The sequence below is a fragment of the Ursus arctos genome, unplaced genomic scaffold (assembly GCF_023065955.2).
Source record: "Ursus arctos isolate Adak ecotype North America unplaced genomic scaffold, UrsArc2.0 scaffold_30, whole genome shotgun sequence".
NCBI lineage: Eukaryota > Metazoa > Chordata > Mammalia > Carnivora > Ursidae > Ursus > Ursus arctos.
This window is the reverse complement of record NW_026622986.1, coordinates 21989315-22013188: the sequence shown is the minus strand read 5'-3', so window position 1 is coordinate 22013188 and position 23874 is coordinate 21989315. Positions and strand designations below refer to the sequence as shown.

General features: G+C 39.8%; 2 protein-coding genes across 10 annotated transcripts in view; one reads left to right on the top strand and one right to left on the bottom strand.

The window, feature by feature from the left end:
* Positions 1-23874, bottom strand: part of C1QL3 (complement C1q like 3) — a 105803-nt gene that overhangs the window by 32564 nt on the left and 49365 nt on the right. For all 3 annotated transcript variants that reach the window (XR_008956560.1, XR_008956565.1, XR_008956566.1), the window contains 2 exons: positions 14222-14381; positions 11026-11145 (listed from right to left, as the gene is read on the bottom strand). The gene's annotated coding sequence lies outside the window, so the exon portion shown is untranslated. The remainder of the gene's footprint in view (positions 1-11025; positions 11146-14221; positions 14382-23874) is intronic.
* PTER (phosphotriesterase related) overlaps positions 1-23874 on the top strand; it is a 68252-nt gene that overhangs the window by 5859 nt on the left and 38519 nt on the right. The gene's annotated exons all lie outside the window — the stretch shown is intronic.

Sequence of the window (23874 nt, the reverse complement as noted above, 5' to 3'; positions counted from 1 at the left end):
TTTGCTTTGGGCAGAGCCAGGCTGCATTCTTAGGGATATTGGCTATAAATCCATTCTCCCTAGAGGTTAACAATCAAAGTTCTCCCCCTCTCTTACTCAGACGAGTGATATGATGATGATAAATTGCTTGGACATGACTGCCCCAAGCACTAGTGTGATGAATTACGTTGTTGAGGGCATGGCCACAGATTCTCCATTGTCAGTCTGCAACATTGAATATTGGCAGGATTCATAAATAGCCTTCTGCCAATTTTGGTCACCGCTTTGCATATTAAGTTCTCTGTTTTCACAGGTCATGGTTCTTAGTTCTTAATCAAGTCTGTCTTTCCCTGAATTCACTCAACTAATCAACCTTTTGTTTTTTTTCTCTTCCCTATGCGCTAAATGGATGGGGTGTGCTCACGGTTGTGTTCAGTAAACATTGAGACTTTCTTCACAGAAACTGTTAAAATAGTAATTATTAGTCCTTTTCACTAAATCCAGAGTAATAACAGCTTATCTTGCAGTGGCTTAATTGGGTAATTATTTAGTGGTTTGAAAAGCACTTTGAAGAGAATATTGGTAAATACTGTTGTGAATTTAATGCTCTTTTGTGTAATTCCAAGTCCACTGCAACCAAAAACTCCTTAGTATTACTGTGTAGTGACAATGATTTCTTAATACTGCTTACTATTTTCAAAATTACATATGTACTGATTTTTTATTTTTATTTTTATTTTTTTTGAGAGAGAGAGAGAGCCTAGGGGAGGGGCAGAGGGAGACGGAGAGAGGGAATCTTCAGCAGGCGGGGGACTCGATCTCACGACCCTGAGCTCATGACCTGGGCCAAAATCAAGAGTCAGACACTTAACCAACTGAGCCACCCAGGTACCCCCTGATTTTTGACATATTTAGAATATTTTCATAAACTCCTCAAGTTATCATGTTTATACCGTCACATTTCTACATGTCTTATCTATTATATTTGTTATATATCTGAAAAGTTCAATGTTATTCGTCTTGCTCTCTAAGGTTTGGAGGAAATATGAAATCCAGCCCCCAGTTCAGGGGTATTTCACATGATACATCTGCTACATCATCTGTGTGTGGTATCCGCTTAACTTTTCAGCAAGCTATCCTATTAAACCCTGACAAATAATTGAAATAAATAACTCTTCATCCATACTCAGCTGTCACCTGATTGTCATCAAAATTTGTCACAAAGCATTAGATTGACTTACACGTGCCTGGCCCGCTCTTTCAACAAATTTTCTACTCTGTAGACCCAGATCCCCCAGGTGTAATTAAAGGCCACCACTGTAGCTTGGATTAGCGACCTCCATTACTGATGCTATTAGTTTGCGAGGGTTGCTGTAACAAAATATTACCAGCTGGGTGACTTAGACGACACATATTTATTTTCTCACAATTCTGGAAGCCAAAAGACCAAAATCAAAGTGTTGGTAGATTTGGTCTCTTAGGAGGCCTCGTTTGGCTTGCCGGTGGCTGCCTTCTCCGTGTGTCCTCCCACGGTCTTCCCTGTGTCTATGTTGTCTGTGTCCTAATCTCTGCTCATAACTACATAGGATAGTCATATTGAATTAGGACCCACTTCCAAAACCCCATTTTAATGTAATTATCTCTTTAAAGCCTATGTCCATATCCAGTTACATGCTGAGGTACTGGAGGGTATGACTCCAACATATGAGGAGAGGGGAACATAATTCAGTCCATACTACCGAACTGTACTAATAATGGTCTGTGGCTACCATTTTTGGAGTTCTTTTCATTGATTATCAAATTTGAGCAACCAAGTGATGACTACAAGTCTTTCTTTGGAGGGTCTACTTGGCTTACAAACTTCTTAACACGGCTTGGAGAGCTTTCTGCTCGTGACTTAAAACAATGACGTCATTAGATAAAAATTGTAGCAACACGATTACGTGACTTCTATGTACTTGATTAAGCGGTTAACCAGAAAATGTACATAATTAAGTATACCTTGCCATCCGAACCACCACCATCCAAATATTTGTTAGAACTCACCAACATTTTTCCTCAGAATTTCCTCTCTGACCCAACAACTTGCTAATGTTAGTCCGCATACTTGTGCCACCCAAAAGGGCAACAGGAGGTAGAGGACATTGTGGTCCTATAGCTCAGATCTCCCCGCTAGAGGGGAACGTCCTGTGCTCACGTTGTTAAATGTGTTGTACATTGTCGCCTTCGTGTCAACTGAAAATGTCTAAGAGAGATGATGAGCGTACGAAGCTAGAAGCTAGAAAAGCTCGTGCATTTGAAACAAATGTTGGGAATGTGAAAGCATCCGATACCTGAGTTTGACTGTCACCTGTCTTCATCTACCGTGGGTACCATAGTTGTTTCTGGAAAGCTTTACAGCGTGCCTTCAGAATAGAGTAAGAGCGTTTTCTTAATTCCACACACACAAAAAAATGTCTTTTGCAGTTAATTAACTGCAAGGAATCCTTAGAAGATTGTTCTATGGGTCTATAAGAGTATGTTAGTAATATTTGGAATAACTGATTGGTGGTTTTGAATGAGTTGCGAAACATTAATTTTCCCCTTAAAAACTATTCTTATTGGAATCTATCGTTGAAGCTAGGTGATAGATACGTAGCGGTTCATTATACTATTCTCTCCACATATGCAAGCTTTTGAAAAGGCCCACATTAAAAAGTTTAAATGAAATAATTTTTTTTAAAAGAGAAATGAATGTAATATATAACCTCCTGGCAATGCAAACTTCAGTACCCATCATGTTTTCAGGGAGAAATTACATTTGAATAATGAGGTATGCGTGCATAGGTAAGACAACACACGTGTAAGTAGAGTGTGGTTTTTACTCCCCATCGCTCCGTAGAAAAGTAGCATTGATACGCTTAACCAGGAAAGGCTACAAGAGTGTCTTTGCTAGTTTTGACCTAGATTATATGACACATTTTTATTTATCACTCCCTGGCGTATGGCATGTCTGTCACTTCATGAGTCTGCCTTTCTACCAGTCCTAGAGCTGCCCAGGCTGCATTTTCTCCAAGTTGAGTCTTTAACTTCAGATACTTTCCATTTACAGTTGCACAAATCCATTTCACACGTGCATTCAAGAAGAGGGCGCTGGCTTCCAATGCACCATGCCTGGCCAATGCCTTCTGCCTCGTACTTTCTATAAAAATGTCCTCTGCCACCGCAGGAAGGGGCTTTCCAGGTTGCCACTAGGCAAGAAAACATCTCTGCCTGAGTGTACTTTGAGGACTGTTACTCCAAAGCCCTGTCTCCGTCCTGTCACTGCCATTGCCCAGCCAACTTCCCGCAGCTTCCACAGGTAGGATTAGGGACTGTCCTGGACCTCTGTCTGGAGTCTCGCTCACAGTTCTGCATAAGTCAGAGACCTGACATTGATTCCCTTGGCTTCTGGGTTGCTTTGAACTTGCCTCCCCCCATCCCCACCACGTTCTCATTCAGAGACGTGCATCTTCAAGGTTTTCCTCTTTGTCCCGTATAAATACTTCGGAGCAGCTTAGCGTCTAAGAAGTAAAGAATCTGCTGTTTTTAGCACTGACATTACTGAGCCTTTGACCTTACAGCTGTATTTGATCTGGTGGGTGTTCGGGGGACAGGGGATAGAGAATGTTCCTGCAACCCGAGCTGCAGTGCCCCCTTTTCCCTTTTTGACATAATTCATTCTTCCCAAACATTATTTTTTTACTTTTTGTTTATCAGTATATTTCAGTGGAAAGATCAAAATATTTCAAGCTAAGAGATCCAGGTTTAAATGGTCTCTGTGAAGATTCTGTATAGTTCTATATATTGCCTATTGAATTTCATTTAATTGTTAGATTTAAAATAGATACAAGAACATATACAGTTTCCAGCATTGGGGACACTGCGTGGACCTTTGCTACTACTAATTCTTGCTACGGTGAAGTCAAAAGGATTAATTTCTAAATTCCTTTGCTTTTTGATAGACCAAATCAGAATTGTAAAAGGTTTTTTATATGGAATTTGCACAATGCATTATGTAGGGATGGTGTAGTTTTTTGTGAACCTGTTTTCACGTCTTTATTTTTATCTTTGTGTTAGAAATACCTGAGTAAAATAAGATTTCATTAATTATTCTTATATAATCTAATGATTTTATACCATTAGCAGAAAGGAAAGTTTCTTTATCTACATATTGTTTCTATACAAAGAATGATGTATTCGACTTCAGAGTTTTATTCTATTAAAATTGGAAAGCTTACTCAGTAGCTGTACCGTGTCTGACCACAATGTCTTGATCTATATTCTTGACACCATATATCACATTTATATCTTTAAATCAACATCATTTAAAATGATGTCAACAATTATAGGACCAACAAAAAGGTCTGAGAGTTATAAATGGATGACAGCTTTCTCTGCCTCATTAGAAGTCATGATTATATTTCTGATGATAGGAGGATGTTACCCCCAGAATAGGAGTTAGCTCTTTAATAGGCCAGAGAAAATAAATGTATTACAAGATATTGTAGAGATGTTAAATGCCTTTTAATTTTCACAAACTCAGCATAATATTCATCAGAATGAAAGAATTCATCACTTATTAATATTAATCAAATTTGTCAAATTTGATTCATTCTCCTATAATTTTTAAAGCATGTTTGCAGGGTGCTTGGGTGGCTCAGTCAGTTAAGCGTCTGCCTTTGGCTCAGGTCATGATCTCAGGGTCCTGGGATTGAGCCCCTCATTGGGCTCCCTGTCCAGTGGGGAGTCTGCTTCTTCCTCTTCCATCGCCCCTCCACACCACTTGTGCTCTCTCTCAAATAAATAAACGAAATCTTAAAAAATAAAATAAAATAAAGCATGTTTGCTATGCACAGGTACCACCTTTTCTAATTACTTAATATTTTTTCTTTGAACTAACCCACTTTTTTACTTCAGCCTCCTCTTAAGCAATAATATCCATAAACTCAGAGGTTTACAACATTTACTGCTTTTTTCCTAAAATGCATTAAAATAAACAAATACGTGTTTAAGACATTTTAAATGCCCATATATCACCTAAAATTGGTTTGAACCACCAATGGGATATATATCACACCTTCTCAAAACACTGACAAAAAAACAAGCAGATGACGGACTTTTCTTTTACTTATCTCACTGTCCACTAAGAAATAAAATAATTCTTGGCTGTGAAGTTGGCACAAAACAATTTTCAGAATAGTCTGTGTACTTGCACTGTGATAATTAGACCATGTGAACACCGGATATGTATGTGTATAAATATAATGTCCGTATATATGCACATATACATAATGGATCGTTTTAGCTGTTCTTTGGGAAACAGCCAAGAGTTTTCGGTTGCGTAGATACTCACATCATTTATTTGAGGGCTAATAGAGCCGGGATCATTTTATACTAGCCTCTATTTTAGTCATAAGCAATATAGAGAGTGATAATAAAGAAAGTCATAATCTGGGTTGTGAGGTATTTTTATTTCATTCATCTGTTAGTAATAATCTGAAGTTTATAGTAAAGTAAATACTGTAATACAGTTTGTTCGAGAATGGTTCAGAAAAAGAATTAGAACAGTATTAATAGGTTTCTCATTTTTTTTATTATATTATGTTAGTCACCATACAGTACAACCCTAGTTTTTGATGTGAAGTTCCATGATTCATTAGTTGCGTATAACACCCAGTGCACCATGCAATACGTGCCCTCCTTACTACCCATCACCGGTCTATCCCATTCCCCCACCCCCCTCCCCTCTGAAGCCCTCAGTTTGTTTCCCAGAGTCCATAGTCTCTCATGGTTCATTCACTCTTCTGTTTACCCCCCCTTTCTTCTTCCCTTTCTTCTCCTACCAATCTTCCTACTTCTTACGTTCCATAAATGAGTGACCATATGATAATTGTCTTTCTATGCTTGACTTATTTCGCTTATCATTATCTCCTCCAGTCCCGTCCATGTTGCAGCAAATGTTGAGAAATCGTTCTTTTTGATGGCTGAGTAATATTCCATTGTATATATGGACCACATCTTTTTTTTTTTTTTAATATTTGATGATTTTTTATTATATTATGTTAGTCACCATACAGTACATCCCCGGTTTCCGATGTAAGGCTCGTGGACCACATCTTCTTAATCCAGTCATCTGGTGAACAGCATCTCGGCTCCTTCCGCGATTTAGCTATTGTGGACAATGCTGCTATGAACATTGGGGTGCATATGGCCCTTCTCTTCACTACATCTGTATCTTTGGGGTAAATACCCAGTAGTGCAATTGCTGGATCATAGGGTAGCTCAATTCTTAACTTTTTAAGGGACCTCCACACTGTTTTCCAGAGTGGCTGTACCAACTTGCATTCCCACCAACAATGTAAGAGGGATCCCCTTTCTCCACATCCTTTCCAACAATTGTTGTTTCCTGCCTTGTCAATTTTTGCCATTCTAACTGGCATAAGATGGTATCTCAGTATGGTTTTGATTTGAATTTCCCTGATGGCTAATGATTTTGAACATTTTTTCATTTGTCTGTTAGCCATTTGTATGTCTTCATTAGAAAAGTTTCTCATTTCTTTTACAGAAATGTTCTGCCTGATTTTCTACGACCTTAATATCCCCATTTATCTAATGTCTAAACAAGATGAACTCATGGGGTGCCACTGCAGAGGTCGGTTAGAGGTCAATTACTGCCTATTTGCCTAGAATCTTGGAATTTGTATCTGGAAGGAAATTTGGAGGTCACCTTGTTTAACTCCTTTGTTTTATCTGGGAGGAAACTGAGGCTTGCATGCTAAGTTTGCCAAAAGACACATTTTTGGTCATATCACCTTTTTGAAATCTTTATGCTACTGATGAAGGTCTAGCATTTCTCCCTGTCGGGGACATAGTGATATGTTCATAGGAGCATTCTGTGTCCCATCTCTGTGCCTTCTTCCATTTTTGAAATATAACAGTTCAGCATTAATGTTTGGAGGCACTCCAGATAGTAAATAGCTACTGACTGTTTGTATCAAATAAAAGATTAACCCTCTTGAACATGATCAGGACTGCTTTCTGTTGCCTTTCATACATTTGAATGAGAAAGGAAAACAAGGACATTTTTGTAAGCGGCATCAAGGTATATTTTGCAAAATAAATAAAATTTGTGTTCGTAGGGAGAGTGCATTTGGATTCAAACATCCCATCCCTGATTCTTGACTTTTCATCTGTATGTCTCATGACAAAGCAAATAATAATAAACACTGGTAATCAAAGGCAATAAAAGTAAATTTTGATAGGACTTCACAGTGGCAGATGTCACTGTGAAGAATGAGCCAGAAGAGCTTAATTACATAGGATGCCTCAACAAGAACTCAAGGAAGAATAGGGTAGCAGGTGTCATAGACTTTACCTATGAAATTAAAAATAACTTCTAAAGGAAGGGCAGCTAATTTTGTTTATGTAATAAGTTTAAATTGCTTCACAGCTTGTTGGTAGATGTGGTTTTGAGCACTTAGAGAGCAATCTTTACCCTCATTGTGTTCCAATTAAAAAAGCAGTATTACTTCTTTTCGGAAACGGAGCCACTGAGTAGTTCTGAGATCTCCCAGGACCATGCGGCTCAAGAAAAGGGAAATTAGCAAGCATTACTCCTCAGAATGCTGTCATCTACCAGAACAAGAAGGCAAGCAGGTCTTTCATAATCCAAGAGACGTTGCCAGTTGTGAATTCCTCCGCTGTTGATGCTATTGGAGCGGACGTATGCCCAGTCAGACCCACGGCAGTTCTGAAACCTGCGCGATCCTTCCAATCGTACTAATTTAGTCATGCATCCATTGTCAGCTCTTGCCACGCGGCTGCTATGGGACAGTCAGGGTGCCGATGGCTGGCTGTGACGTTGTTCTCGCCTAGACGCGGAGCAGAGAGGAGTCCTTGAGCGATAGGATCCTCAGTTTGCAATTCTCCCGTGGTGTCCCCAGACAGTACCAGAGGGTTAGAGGCCCCTCCCAGGCACACAACACCCTGCCAGTCTCTGCAGCGTGTGCCATTTGTCACTGACACAACGGAGTCATTTTACACTGTGGCTTCAACCCAGGGAGAGTATGAGGGGCTGGGCAGTGCTTTTCTGAGCAGGCGTTTCCTTCCTTGGGCCCTCGATCTGATGCTTTGGTAGACCGTCTGTGCTTACTCGCTTTGCAATGACCCGAGTCCGGCCTCCCTCTCTCCACTCGAAGCGGGAGTGATGCATACAGAGGAGGCGCTCCCTGTCCCTAAGCTGTGCTTTCGGCTTGCTCCGTGGCTGGGACTGGGGCTGTGTCCGTGTCCACGACTGGTGACTAAGGTGGCCTTCCTTCTGCGCAGGCTCAGTGAGGATAAAGATGCCAGCCAGACTCTTGTGAGCCCTGATAACGTGCGCTCCGTTTCTGCCACACAATCCTTATGTTTAATAGGTTTAACCCTTAAAATAATCAACCATTTCTTCTCAACCTTGTGTGGTTTGCTCTCACAGTAATGCCAGTTACTTCCAAGTACTTTGTTTATCCTATTTACTTCTTTTTTTTTTTTTTAAGATTTTATTTATTTATTTATTTATTTATTAGAGAGAGAGAGTGTGAGAGCAGGAGAGGGGTTGGGTCAGAGGGAGAAGCAGACGCCCCACTGAGCCAGGAGCCCCACGCGGGACTCGATCCTGGGACCCCAGGCTCCTGAGCTGAGCGGAAGGCAGATGCTTAAGTGACTGAGCCACCCCGGCGCCCCATCCTATCAGTATTCAATGTGCTGACCTATATGCCGCATATAACTTGTTGCAAACCTGATTAAATTGTAAACTCCTTGAGGACAGGGACTACGGCTCTTTCTTTCTCTAGCACAGAGAGGGGCTGACCTAGTGATGACTGCTAGAGTCCTAAGCAAACAAACAAGAAGAAAAACAGACCAAAACAAAAAACGTCCATGGTGCGAAGGGAGTCTCTTCAATGAAGGGTTGTGTCACAAACCTTAGTGCAAAATGCAGTGACCTTTGGAAAAGTGACATGCTTTCTTGCCGAGCATCATTTTTTTTTAAAGCTTTCATACCACAATTAATCTTATATGGTAATGCAGTGACGATGAGATGATTTCTCCGGAGAATCTATGCTAATACTATTAAAATGCTCTTACAATGTCAAAATGATTGCGGTGGAAGCATGTGGGGACTGTGCTTATGTGATTATGATATTATAGTGATGGGCGATTACCATAGGAAACTACTAATTCAACCCTGTAGGGACTTGCATTATGAAGCCATTATAACATGAGATTATAATGACACAATAACTTGCATGCACACTCGTGATGCGAAAACTAAAAGCTAATTTGAATGCGAGTAGTATTTCCATTAAATTGTAATTAAACACTGAAAGCAATGCTTATTTAAATTTAAGACGGAGACCTACCATCCAGAAATGGAAATCGTGGGTAAGGGATGCGTGCCAGGTACAAGCTAAGGATGGGAGAAACATTCCCAACTCGGCCCTTCGGTCCTTCCTGGGTATGGCAAGCTCACAGCAAAGTGGCCTCCCCAGGCTTTCTCTGTGTGTGCTGCCTCTCATTACCCAAAGCCACCATCAGGACATGGGGACCTCGGATCCAGCCACGTGTCTAGCAAGACCACTGCCTTGCATTGCAAGCCCTCCTGTTTCTGCCTCCTGTGGCCATCATAGTCCCTAACTGCCTCCACACAAGAGACCAGCAAATTTTTTTTCCATTAAAAGTAACCTCTTAAAAAAGGCAACAAAATTAATTCACATTCTAAAACAGATAAGCACAAAGGAGAAAAAGAAAAAAAATATTTTAAAATTCCATCCCCTAGAAATGACCCGTATTAGTATCTGGCTATTTTCTTTCCGATTATTCTTTCTGTAAAGAAGATACATTTTCCTCTACAAAAATTTGTGTTATACAATGCTCTTCAAGGCTACTTATTCATTCTTTCTATCGCTCCCAGTTGCAAGATCTATTTTTTTATCCAAGAGAATCTGGTTGATAAGTTTTTGTTTGTCTCTTAAAGGTCAGCTTAGGCTAGATGATTTTACGTGTCACCCAGGAAACTATAGTTTACTGTTAGGGAACAGTACTCGGTAGGGTTTATGTCTGCATATATCAGCCACAGGATGATTCTACAGTAAAATTTTCTGATTCTGTTAGCAACACTATAGGCAGTTTGTTAACACTTCTCTCTGTTAGAAGCGGGGCTCATTTTAGAAGTCAAAGATTCCTCGTTTATTCTCAACTAATAATTACTATCTGGCTTAGGTCATCATGAAGAAAGATGATGAAAAACTAGGAGCTACTGAACTTGTTAGAAATACCCCTGCATTAGCTTTTTCAGATGTTATAAGGACACAACAGCTAATACATACTCCCTCCTAATTACGACTAAAAGTGGTTATTACTCCTTGGTTTAAATGTAGTGCAGATAAGTTTTTGCTATTAAGTATTTCGTTTGCACTTAGATATGCTGTATGCTTTAGAGTTATTTTTATTACTACTTATTGCAACAACCAATTTAAGTAGGGAAGTCTAAATTACTGGAGCTCTTATTTTTATAATTAGGAAGAGGAAAGCGCCGTGCAATTAAATGGCTTGCTTGATGTCATCCAATCAACAGTGGAGTTGAGATAGGATTTTCTGGTCCTAGATAACTGTAGCTTCTTCCTTCGGCCAATGAGTGATGTTACCTCTGAATAGTACTTCCACACTAATGGACACAGGATAACATAATGTGATGTTTATAGTAAATATCTGCACGGTTAAAGAAAAGAAACACTTGCCTGACAACTTGGGAGACTGGTTCTAGTCTAGGCTGTCTGGCCTTCAAAAGATTAAGCATCAGTTTGCACCTGAAAATGAAGTCATCGAATTCGATAATCTCCATGGTCTCTTTCTGCTCAAAAATTCTGAGATCAAATTGCATTTAATATTAACCAAAATTTATATATGTTAATTAAAAATGTTTATAATATTTAATAAATTATTGATTTTACTTACTTTACAGCTATTAATCTAAATTCAAAACTGTACCTTATATAGAGGGGCCTGTGGCTCAGTCTGTCAAGTGTCTGACTGTTGATCTTGGCTCAGGTCTTGATCTAAGTGTCGTGAGTTCAAGCCCGGTGTTGGGCTCCACGGTGGGCATGGAGCCTACTTCAAAGCAAAACAAAAACACATACCTTATTTAGACACATTTCATAATTTGACGTGTTTTAGCAGACTTGTAATTTGACTTGAAAATGTTTTTTATTTAGGGAATTTACTGAAATTATTAAAGCTACAAAGATAAATCTATCCAAAGAAGAGATTAAAATTATAGTCCTTTGATACACTGGCAATATTGTTGAAATAGGTCAGAACTACAGTAAAAGGAAACTTTTGCTTGCATACTTGTAAATAAATACATAGATAAATACTTGTATTGGACAATATTTAAAAGACATGCTTTCTGTGAATTCTTAGGAAGCAGGTGACAGTAATGATTGAGATGCCAAATTAAAATATAGTGTTGGGGCACCTGCGTGGGTCAGTCGTTTAAGCGGGGGACTCTTGATTTCAGCTCAGGTCATGATCTCAAGGTCATGAGATCAAACACGTAGGTGGGCTCCCCGTTGGGTGTGGAGCCTGCTTAAGATTCTCTCTCTCCCTTTGTCCCTACGCCCCAGCCTGCTCATGCACGTGCGTGTACTTGCTCTCTTTAAAAATAAAAATAAAATAAATAAAAACAAAATAAACTTTAAAAAATATAGCACTAGGTAAATCTTTCTAAATCTTTTAAGGCACCTTATTTTTATGGGGAAAATACATAAGCAATTACATTCCCTTTATATTCAAATACAGATATGTGACTAGGGCTTGGTTAATTAAAAATGTGTTATTTGGCTATAGAGATTTTTCCTAATTTGGTAAGTCTTTTTATCTAGAGAATTAATTCCATTAGAGCACTTTTCTGTTCCGCTGCCATCTCAAAGATTGGGAAGGAGAGATTATTGCTCTATGACCCATGAAGTTATTAGATCTGCCCTTAATCCTATTGTAGTAAATGCACTTTCCGGAGTAGAAATAAGCCGTTTGTTATTTTATTTTTAGTACAGCGAATACTAGTCTTTCCCAAAAAAGAGGTTTCTGTGTCAGGTGCCACACTTTTTTAGGACCAGGCAAAATCTGTCATCTCGCCTTCTTCCCTATTCCATTTAAAAAGTGTGTCTTTTAGAGACATTTTCCCCCCACTTGAGGGTTCACCAGTTCTCATCAAAATTTTTGATTTTGCCTTCTCAGTTTTATGAGAAACCAAACAATTTTAAGCATAGTCTGGATCAATATAACCATCTTACAACCAAATACTGCCATAGGATTTCATTATTCATATCTTCGTTTGTTTTTAAGACTTCAATGATATGAAATTATTGCCTAAAACAACAGCATTTACCTTTTTCATGAATTTTTTTTTTTTCAAACTGGGATCTCTGTTTTTCTGGGAGCCATGACTGCATTCTCTGGGACATCAGGAGGTGGTTAGATTGAGACAGCGGCGTCATGGTCTGGTAAAGTGGTGTGAGCCCTTTCAGTTCCTTTATTAGAAGTGGAGTTGGTTTATAAACAGGAGCCTAGATGATAACTATATGCATGTATGTTTTTCACCCTCTGACTTCTGAATCTATACGACTACCGTAAGGGTAGAACCAAGAGTCGGGACTTGTTCTGTTTTCTACTCTTTTCAATTTTTTCTAGCCCTGCAATTTGTACTGTGTTTTTAACCCAACCAGCTCTACTTCCAGGATTATCTCCTAAAGACCAGTGCCCACTCTTTTTTCCAGTGTTGCCTGGGGAAGCTTAGGGATATAGAGAAGGAAGCTACGGAAAGAACTTAGCCAAACTTCTGGTCAACTAGTCCATTAAAGCTAAGAGAGTGGACATGATGATAAATTGGGATCCTTGTCTTGTGTTCATTTGCAAGAAAGGGGCAATGTATATTCTCTTTGGTGCACATTTTAGGTATCTATTCATAAACGTTGGTTGGCTCTCAAAGGAGAAACCTCAGAGGTCACGGTTCTTGTACGATTTTTAAAGGTCTTCCAGCAAATGCTTATAGAGCCTACAGCTGTGTGTTTTGCCTTTAGTGAAATGGAGGATAGCTCATCTTCCTTCTCGGAATAATAACTCCATTTCCTCATTGGTGAAATGGGAACAATAATAATAAAAGTGGGTTTCATCTAAAAGTAGGTCCTCTGGTCCAGTCTTCTATTTGGATACTTTTCGATGACTCACCTTCTGCTGATCCCTTGCCAATTTCACAAAAACATTAGGAGATTTAATTAAAGTATGTACAGTGCCTGAAGCTCTTCAGAGAAACACACAGCATTAGTACTGTAGATAAGACTTTGGATAGTCCATAATCTCTTAAAGGGAATGAAACCAGCAATATAGAAAGCTAGGGCTTCAGTACAGTCAGAGTTTTATGAAGACCTTCCTACGATGTTAAATTAATCATGGTCATCTTGTGGCTTCGAGAGTGCAGAGTTCAATTACTGTGAGCTTTCTAATTGCAAACAGTTTGATTTAACGTTTCCCCATCAATAAATAACACATTTTGAGAGGTCGAAAAGTATTCAAGTCATACTGTTTAAAGTCCACTTTTAAGATTTACATTTTCTTTTACTGTTTTTTCAACACTGTGTTTTACAGTATGATTACGAAGAGTACTTTACACTGCTACCATGATAATACTTTTGTAAGCGAGAGGAGGGGGGAAAAAGAGAATGTTCTTCCAGGCTTCCTTTGCCCTGAAATGTTGTTCTCTGGCTCTTAAAATCCCCAAGGAACAATGAAATTTGCTTTAGTTTCCTGACTCCTCCCCTGGCCTCCTGTCTCCAGCATTCAGCCTATACTCACACTGCCCACTGAATTACCATCCTAACACAGACCTCCTCCTCTGGGCCCAGCGCATGCGCCGATGCTTTCACCGTGGACCTGCCGTGTGTCCTGTGTATGAGTCTCTGCAGACTGCTTACAAATCCCAAACAGGCCCTTCATCGCTCATGCCATTGCCTAAATGCCACCTCCTCCAGAAAGCCCTCCCAGTCCCTCCAGTACTGGTGAATGTTATCCAGAAGCATCTGCCCAGAACATTTGCTTTGTACCTCTTTTCCAACATTACTGCATTCACTTTACTATTATAGGTGTCTCACTAATATAGAAAAAATATCAACCCCCCTTGAATGCTCACCGTGTGCCAGGCACAGTGTTGGGGGCTCTTCAGCTTCCTGCAATCAGATTATTCCTTTTTCGTCTTCGTGTCTCATAGTATCCTCCTTTGGTCTTACTGGAGCCTTAGCAAGTATTTGCCACATGGAATTGGAATGTCCTCAGGTGAAATTCCTGGGTGCCTGGAAAGCAAACGTCTTTACGTTACCTTCCTATGCTCTGGAATTTAAAGTCCAAGCTCTCCCCTCAAAAAATGAATATTCTATATTCTATAGATAGCCACTATAGCAGTGGCTCTTCTTAGTGGTTCAAGGAGAGTAACAATAGCTGCTCACAAGCCTGTAAAGAGGCCAGGATGCTAAGAAAGATATCAGAGTGCTTTTGGCTGAACTTGGATTTCGTCAGCGTGGAATTGAAGGTGGACAGAACGAAAACCGTTCATCGGCTGAACAGACACTTATGAGCATTTACTTCTTGCCAGTTGTTCATGTGGCTCCGTTGGGACCTACTTGTCCACGTGTGGGCATGGAATTAGAGAAGTTACCAAAACAGAAGCTAGTTAGACCTATGCCTCTCCTTTTCATCAAGCATGGCATTTCTTATACAGTGGATCAGCCCCTCTGCTGCTTATTCTTTTTTACACCAAGCAGGAGAGGCCTGACAATGTGAAAGGACACACACGACATAGGTTCTTCGTAACTCTGAACTAGCCAAAGTCAGGACTCTTCTAAGCGGGTCTACGGTGGGGTCTTCAAAATAAGGGACCTGAGGTGATTTTGTGGGAGACACCTTCTAGATACATATTGATTCGTGTAACTGAAGAGCTCCCTTCAATTCACAGAAGGGTGTTTTAAAATTAAACTGCCTTAAAAAGAAATTAGTGTTGGAGAGTCGATACATTTAAAAAATTAGCCTTATGAGTCGTCATCTGGTTTTAGTCCTTGTAGAGGGACAGCTCCCGCTATGAATCACCTGTGCTAATTTTACCAAGTGCTTTTAGTTTTCTGATTTATGCTTCTACCAGTTTAAAGAGGAAATGTCCTTGAAGATAAAGTTGCTTGCTGTTGTATTTATGTGCTCAAGAATCTTACCCTGGGGCGCCTGGCGGGCTCAGTCAGTGGAGCGTGCAACTCTTGATCTCTGGGTTGTAAGTTCGAGCCCCGCACTGGGTGTAGAGATTACTTAAAAAAAAAACTTAAAAAAAAAAAAAAAAGAATCTTGCCCTTATTAATAAGGGAATGTTAAAACAAACAAACTTAGGTATTCCTATGTAGTATGGTGCTGGGTGCAGAAGAACTCGCTAAAATGGCATGTTCCCTATTCTCTGAGAGCTTGGCATGCAAAAATAAAGGGAAAGTTGTAAAAAACAAACATGGCTTCAGAATCCCAAGCCCAAAAACTTTTGGGAAACCATTTTCCATGCTTTTTAATAATACCTGCTTGTTTTGATTTAGGGAATTAATGTGATGTGTGCTATGATCTCAGTATTAGCTATATCCAGAAATTGATTAAATAAATAACCCAGGACAATTTTTTAGCCCTTTGCCAACAACTGTTCACCTGTTCCTCCTTTCCAGTCCTTACTCTACTTAGATTTTATAATTTCCTTGCTCCTGCTTTTTTTTTTTTCTTCACTTTATATGTTTTTTGTGCAAGTTCCCTCAAATCCTTTGCGGAAGAAGCCTGGCTCAAAATGAGCAAGCTTATGAATGTTAATTAAGTCCTAACTAGGGGCCAGGCACGGTGGGGGGCTGAGGCCTGGCAGAGGAGCCAAGGACTCTGCCCTCAAGGAGGTCAGAGTGTGAGGGAGGGACGTGAACCATTAAATTAAGAAGCGAGTTTCAAAGCAGAAGTCTGCGGGCTAGAAGAGAACCCAGAATCGGCAACAAGGAAGAACATCTAGGAAAGATTCTCATGATGCCAAAAGCCCCATCATCAGTGCCTAGCAGCAGTCAGCCAGGACAGGAAAAGGGTGGAGTGGGTTGGGTTTGTAAGCTTAGGAAAAAGAGGCAGAGACACGTTCAAGGACCTCGAGACAGGTGTGAACATCCTGAGCCCAGAGAACGGCAGGAGGGTGAACGCGGCCAGAACAGAGCGGCTTCACAGGGATCTACGGGTTCCAGGTGCAGATTTGTTTCTGAAGGTTCGAAGGATGACTCCGGGGGAGACCTATTTGAATCTGTGTTTTAGAAAGAACACTCTGGGCATGCCTGGGTGGCTCAGTTGGTTAAGCATCTGCCTTTGGCTCCGGTTGTGATCCCCGTGTCCTGGGATCGAGCCCCACGTCGGGCTCCCCGCTCAGCAAGGAGCCTGCTTCTCCCTCTGCCTGCCGTTCCCCCTGCTCGTGCTCTCTCTCTTTCTTATTCGGTGCTCTCTCTCAAATAAAAAAATAAAATCTTTATAAAAAAGGAAAGACAGAAAGACAGAGCCTTGGTGAAGGCGGAGCAGACTGGCAGGGAGACCAGGTCAGAAGCTGTCACAGAGGACGGGAGGCATGGACGAGCTATTAAAGTGGTGGTGTTAACTGCATTTAGAAACCGAGTCCCTGTGGGCGAGGTGGGAATCTGGGATGACACTTGGCTTAGTTGTTGTTGTTTTGTTTTACCTAGACAGTTGGAGAGACGTAGTGTCGGAGAGAGTGTAGACAGACCTCTAAGTCCTGCCTGAGGACTACATATGCGCGGCACCTAGTAATCATCCATTTAGGGCTGCTATCATCGTGATCGTAGGCTAAACTCATCGGATGAATTCTGACGGAACTCTCTAGGAAGTGCTGTTCAGGATCGGTATTTGGCATTCTCTAAGCAGACTCGTTCAAATGGCAGCTTTTCCGCTCTGTGACTCTGAGTGTCTTCACTTGTCCTGACCTCACCTTCCTCCTACAGTATCAGCCCAGCAGCGTTTCAGTGGCAACCTGAGATCAGAGATATTAATTGCTTTGTGTGGGCCTGATGCGTGGTAGCAGCTCAGTAAATAACAACCTAGTGAATGAATGAAAGCATCACTGTTGCTTTGTGGCCTCCAAGTGAGGGTGCGGGTCTCTCACTGCGAGCACAGGGTCTACGCTCGGTGAGTAGCCAATACATGCTTATTGACTCTATAATAATAATACTATTTCATCTTTTTGATTGTCTTTCTCCTAACCGGCCAGAGGTTGTTAACCTTCTTTCAGAAAGATTCTTTTTATGGTTTTGTCCTTGTGTGGTTTATTTTTACTTAAACCTTATTTCATTTGATCCCCCTTTTCACTTACAAACGACCCACATTTCATAATTTCTGACATTTTCCTATAAAATGTCTCCTTGGCAGTCCTCCATCTGCACGCCTAACCTCATACAAGAGTGTATTCAGTAGTGGGATCTTGGTCCTTGTGTGACTGGACTGCGATAAGAATTACTTAGAGTGCTGAACCTTTTCTAAAATTCTCATGGGGCTCCTGGACTTCGACTAGCAAAGATCAGTCCATTAAGGACTTGGTGAAACAGCTTGAACCACAGTCACTGCAAAGACATGTAATTTGATCAGAAATATTTGCACACGAGCCTATCAATTCTAGGCATGACTAGAAATTAGCAACTCTGTGATAATAAAGAAGAATTTGAAATAGCTCTTGAGTTCATGAAATCTTTGCCTGTCCGTGTGTTTCAGTTGGAGGATTCAAAATATATATTCTATTATTTTCCATGTAGCATTAATATAAGCATTGGATAAGTTTATACTGGTGTCCTTGATCTTTTCCCATTTTATTCCCTTTTACTGATTATAAATGAAAATAGATAAATGTAAAAAAAAAAAAAAACCAAACAAACAAACCCAGAAACTTGCTCTGGAAAATACATCAAATTGTAATGAAGAAAAAAATGATCTATTTTGGCTCCTTCTACCACCCAAGGATACACATAACATTTTAGTATTTCGAGTTAAGCTCTACCTATATGTAGATAAAGGCACTCCCCATAAACTTTATAGTACTTACAATACGGTTTCGTATTTTGCTTTCTGAGAAGTTATAATAAGAGCATTTTCCTGAGTCATTAAATAGTCTTTGAAAGTAGAACTTGAACGTTTGCATAATGTTCCATCATACATGTAAACATTCCCATACTACGAGATATTTCGGTCGCTAGTCTCAATAATGCCATAATGAAATCTTTGTGCGTAAATATGTTTTGCATGTCTCTAAATATTTCCCTAAGACAGATCCCCAGGAACAAAGTAACATTTTCAGACTCTAGATATATACTGCTAACCTGCTTTTCAGAAAAGTGGAGCAAATTTGCACTTTGGCCAGTGGTATTTCTCGGCTGGTCATGGGATCCCCACCCACTAGGATCTGTCTGATCTTTCACAAACCAGACGGGGCACTGGTTGGTCGGATTTGCTTTAACTGCCTCCCCAGTGGTTCTTTCTGTCCTATCCCCACAATGTGACTTTTGGACACTTTTAGGATAACTTGCCATTTAAAGGGGAAAGCTTTTTTTCCTGAAGGGTAAAGCTAGATTTCTACTCGTGAAAAATTTCAAATGGTTGTTTGATGCTTACAATGTTGCAAGTAAAGTTCCTTAAATATGGCACTCATTTTAAATGTTTTCATTATTTAGCACCGTTCACACAAAACTAAAATCAAGCATCCCTCTTCCCCACCATGTTTTGGGGCTTATCTACCAGCAGCAGTAATTCCAAATAAATATTCCAGTTAGTTGATACTTGGACATTTGGACAGCTCTTTGAAATTTGGGCAGTTTTCCATTATGGTGCGCCTTCTGAAAATCATTTTTTAAAAATACATCATGCTTTAGTTTTAGTTTGTAGACATGAGAATTTTATGTATGTAGCCACTGCTTTCCTCATTTGTCACTAAAACTGAATATTTTAAACTAGATGGCCACATTTGTTTGTATATAAAAGAAGACATAATTATTTGTAAGATATTCTAATCCAATGGGATTTGGGTATAGTTCTTCATTTGACTTGCCTGTTCCACTTGCAAACTTCAACCAAAAAACAAAAAAAAAAAAAAAAGAAAGAAAGAAAAGAAAATTCTTAATATTATTGGAATTTTAGAGTTAATGGCAAATTTACTTTATTCATTTCAGAACAAAACTTCTGACTCCCTCATTCTTAAAAAAGCATTATTTTCTTTCTCTCTCCTCAGTTCAGTTCAGGTTCACAGATGAAAACCAAATGTGAGATACTATGTAAGCACAAGGGACACGTGCGCACGCGCACACACACACACACACACACACACACACACACACAGAGAGAACACAGTGGAGCAGAGAAAGATCCCTGACCAGATCAATGCAGTACAACATGATGTGTCTGCTGGAACACACTTTTGATCACCTTATGTGATATACTCACCAGGAGAGCCCCTTCTCCAGTGAACAGGCTACTCAGCTAAACCACATTTGTGCTCTTAGGAACTGACCGTTCTCGACAACCTATTTCCATTCACGCATTCCTATTTCCCCATGCGAATTTCTTTGCCTGCCTCACATTTCAGCCTCTTTTTCTTCATGTCTGTCTGGTGGTTGTAAATATCGATAAATATCAAGAAATATGATGCAAGTAGATTGCAAAGTAAAACTGAAAACCTTAAAAAAAAAGAGATGCAGTTGTTGTGAAGTTGATGAAAGTGATATTGGAGGAAAGCCCAGTGAGAATGTGACAAAGTCAGGCCCTTAACAACAGAGGAGGAGAAACTGACAGAGATAGTAAATCAGGATAAGTGCTTCACAAAAGAATAGGTTGCATAACAGCTTCTTAATCAAGGACCCTGGTAAAAAATGATAAAGCCCTCAGAAATATTTTTGCAAAAATAATCTTTTTCACCACTGGGGTGCAAAAGTCAAATAATGATGTCATATCACAAAATTTTGTCACCCCAAAATCCAACATTCAATTACTTCTTTATTCTAGAATTAGGACATGTTTATAATTATGACTTATTTTTTAAATGATGATTTATATTGATAATACTTATTTTATTTTCTAATTTGCAATCTTAATCAAGTCTCTGAATATAACTTGTTACTTGATGTTGGTCTCCGTATATTTTGGTTATCTACTGTTGTGTAACAAGCCTGCCCAAACCACAGGTTTCAAACAACCATTTTATTATGTCCCCATAATTCTGCTCCTTGGCCAGATTCTACTCAGTTGCCTGTAGCTGGGCTTATAGTCATGTGGGATCTCGGCAGGGTTAGAATGTTCAAGATGACTCACTCTTTCATCTAGTAACTTCTCAGGGACAGCTGCAAGGCTGAGCTCAGGAGGGATGCTGGGGTGACTGGCTCTCTCACTCCCCATGTGATCTGAGGGCCTCTCCTTCTCTACATGAGGGGTAGCCAGACTTCTTCCATCACAGTTCAGGTTTCTCTGAAGTATGAAAGCAGAAGCTACTTCCAAAAATTTGGGTCCCAAAGACATGGCGTCACTTCCGCCATATACTATTGGTTCACGCGAGTCACGGGCCAGCTTGGCTTCCGCGTGGAAACGGTCTGCCCACAGATGTGAATATCGGAAGGCATGGTTCATTGAAAGCCGTCTGTGGATGCCAGCGAACATACCGTATTAAGCGCGTTCATTTAAAAAGTCATTTCCAATACTCGTTACCCATGGAAAATGAGGACCCCTATAGCTGCAATCGCTTCGGTGGGTCATTTCCAAAAGCCTAATGAGCTGTGATGTCAATCGCAACAGTCAGTCTGCTTTTAAGAATCACAGGTCTCGAGTGAAGGAATTCATTTGTAAGCAGATTACAGCCTTGGTTTGATTCATAAACTTCAGCCCCTTATTGTTAGATTTATGAAAGAACAAGTTTAGGTGTATTTGCCTAGGGATACTCAGCAAATGTTTGGAAAATAATTTAACCTTTGGTGTATAATAATAATTTTGAACATTCGTATGGCTTCATAATTTAGGTAGTGCTTTTAGGTATCACCTTATTTGCTTTTCATTTCACATCTTACATGGTAGATCAGACAGATATGATTCAGTTTTCAAGTGAGGAAACGAGTAACTCATGGTAAATTTTAAATTTTTTAAAATGTTTAAATTTTTCAGTTACACAGGTAGAAAACATTGGAGCCAGAACGCCAAGTTCAGGGTTCTTTCCAACCAGTCATCCCTCCTAGAGTTCTTTTAAACTGAGAAGGATCTCAAATGGAAACCCATTCATTCTCTCTCCATGTACATGTGTGTATGTATTCATATGTATATAAACTGTACATTTAAAAAAATCTTAATAAGTAAAACCTTCACTGATAGTTAATGAATAAAATGGATAGGTAATGAATAAAATGGATAGGTAATGAATGAAATTCATTCTCATTATATATATATATATATATATATATATATATATATATATATGCATGCACATGTATATAAAATATGCATTTTAAAGTACACCTTCATGGATAGATGAATATTCTTCACTGAATGATCTTTAGAAGGACATTATATCCATTTCAAGCTAAAGGATATTACAGAAGCATGAATGTCATCTGGAAGTCATCTGGTCCAACCCATTCATCTCACAGATGGGAAAAGAGGCTCAGAGTGGTTAAGTTACTTGCCCCAAATCACACAGCTATTTAGCAGAAGAGCTCTTGACTCTGCACCTACTATTCCTGCAACTGAACCAAGCCACCACAAGAACAGCCTTCCAAATGAAGTTGCGTGAGGAACATGATACTTTACATGTTTAAAACATTTACCTGCGATTCACCTGGAATTCAAAGGAACACAAAGTGTAAGCTCTTTAAGTGACTAAAGGCAGTTAAGGACCAACTGTGCAATTTGCTGCAAATATTCTGCAAGATAGCCTAGTACTAAGAATCCATGGAAGAGAAGAGCTGAGAACTAACTTCAGTGTAGAGAGTTCCTTAAGAGGAAAAGGAAACTATAATCGTTGTATCCAATAACTTGCTGCATGTTCTGCTGGGATTATGCTGGTAGCAAAATCAAGGAATTTACATCAAACAGTCTCACAGAAGTGAGTGTGGAAACTTTTTTTGAGAATGAGGGGTTGAGATGAGCTAAATCTTGTTTTTTCAAATGAAAAAAAAAAAAAAACCCATAAAGGTCAGTTCTGTAGACAGCATTTTGACAGCATTGCACTTGTCCCAGCTCCAATGTTACTGTGACAAGTAGTGAGTAATGTTGCTTTTTGACCTGAATAGAGATCCAGGGCTTCATTCCCTCTCCTTCCTCCTTTCCCTCCTTCTAACTCCCCTCCTCCTTTTTTCTATTAAGGAGAAAATGTTTTCAATTTGTTGACTGAACAGATACATTCCAGAAGCCTGTCGTAATATTAGTAGTATTTACCAAAGTCTTAGTGTATGTGACTTGAAGAGCTGACCAGTGAGCATGTGTTTGACCAAAGTGTCAATTTAAAAATGGGCCAAGGACCTGAATAGAAATTTTTTCAAAGAAGACATGCAGATGGCCAACAGATGCATGAAGAGACGCACAGTACCACTAATCATCAAGAAAAGGCAAACTGACATGATAATGAGATCCCCTTCACCTGCCACAATGGCTGTTATCAAAAAGACAAGAAATGACAAGTGTTGGCGAGAATGTGGAGCAAGGGGAACCCTTCCTCGCTGTTGGGTGGGAATGTAAGTTGATGCAGCCACTACGGAAAACAGCGTGGAGGTTCCTCAGACAATTAAAAATAAATATGTCATATGATCCAGCAATTACACTTGTAGGTGTTTCCCAAAGAAAATGAAAACAGTAATTCAAAAAGACATATGCACTCCTATGTTTACTGCAGCCTTACTTACACTAGCCAAGTTAGAGAAGCAACCCAAGTGTCCATCGATAGGTGAATGGGTGAAGAAGATGTGCTACCATGGAATATGACTCAGCCATAAAAAACAAGGAAATCTTGCCATTTGCAAATAGATGGACCTAGAGGCCATTATGCTAAGTAAATAAGTCAGACAAAGACAAACACCATATGATTCCACTTATTCTGAAATCTAAAAAGACAAACAAAACCAGAAACAGACTCATAGATACAGAGAACAAACTGGTGGTTGCCAGAGGGGAGTCAGTGGGAGGATGGGTGAAATAGAAGGGGATTAACAGGTACGAATTTCTAGCTATAAATCCTTATGTTCAGCATAAGGAACATAGTAATAATGTCATAACCATATGGTGACAGGTAGTAAGTACACTTATGGCAAGCATTTCATAATGTATACAATTGTGGAACCACTAGATTGGACACCTAAAACTCATAATATCGTATGTCAACTGTACTTCAATTAAAAATAAATTTTTTTTTTTAAAAAGTCAATTAAGCTACAAGCTCCATCCCAACAGCTGAGCAGCCCAATGTGATTTCTGACTTGAATAATTACTGGACTGAACTGACTTATCATTTTATTTTTTTTAAAGATTTTATTTATTTGACAGAGAGAGACAGCTAGAGAGGGAACATAAGCAGGGGGAGTGGGAGAGGGAGAAGCAGACTTCCTGCTGAGCAGGGAGCCCGATGCAGGACTCGATCCCAGGACCCCGGGATCATGATCTGAGCCGAAGGCAGACGCTTAACGACAGAGATACCCAGGCGCCCCTGACCTATCATTTTAGATGAACTGTTCACATTATGTTGCTTGAGACCGGGAAGGCCTGAACCAATGCAGGGGAAGG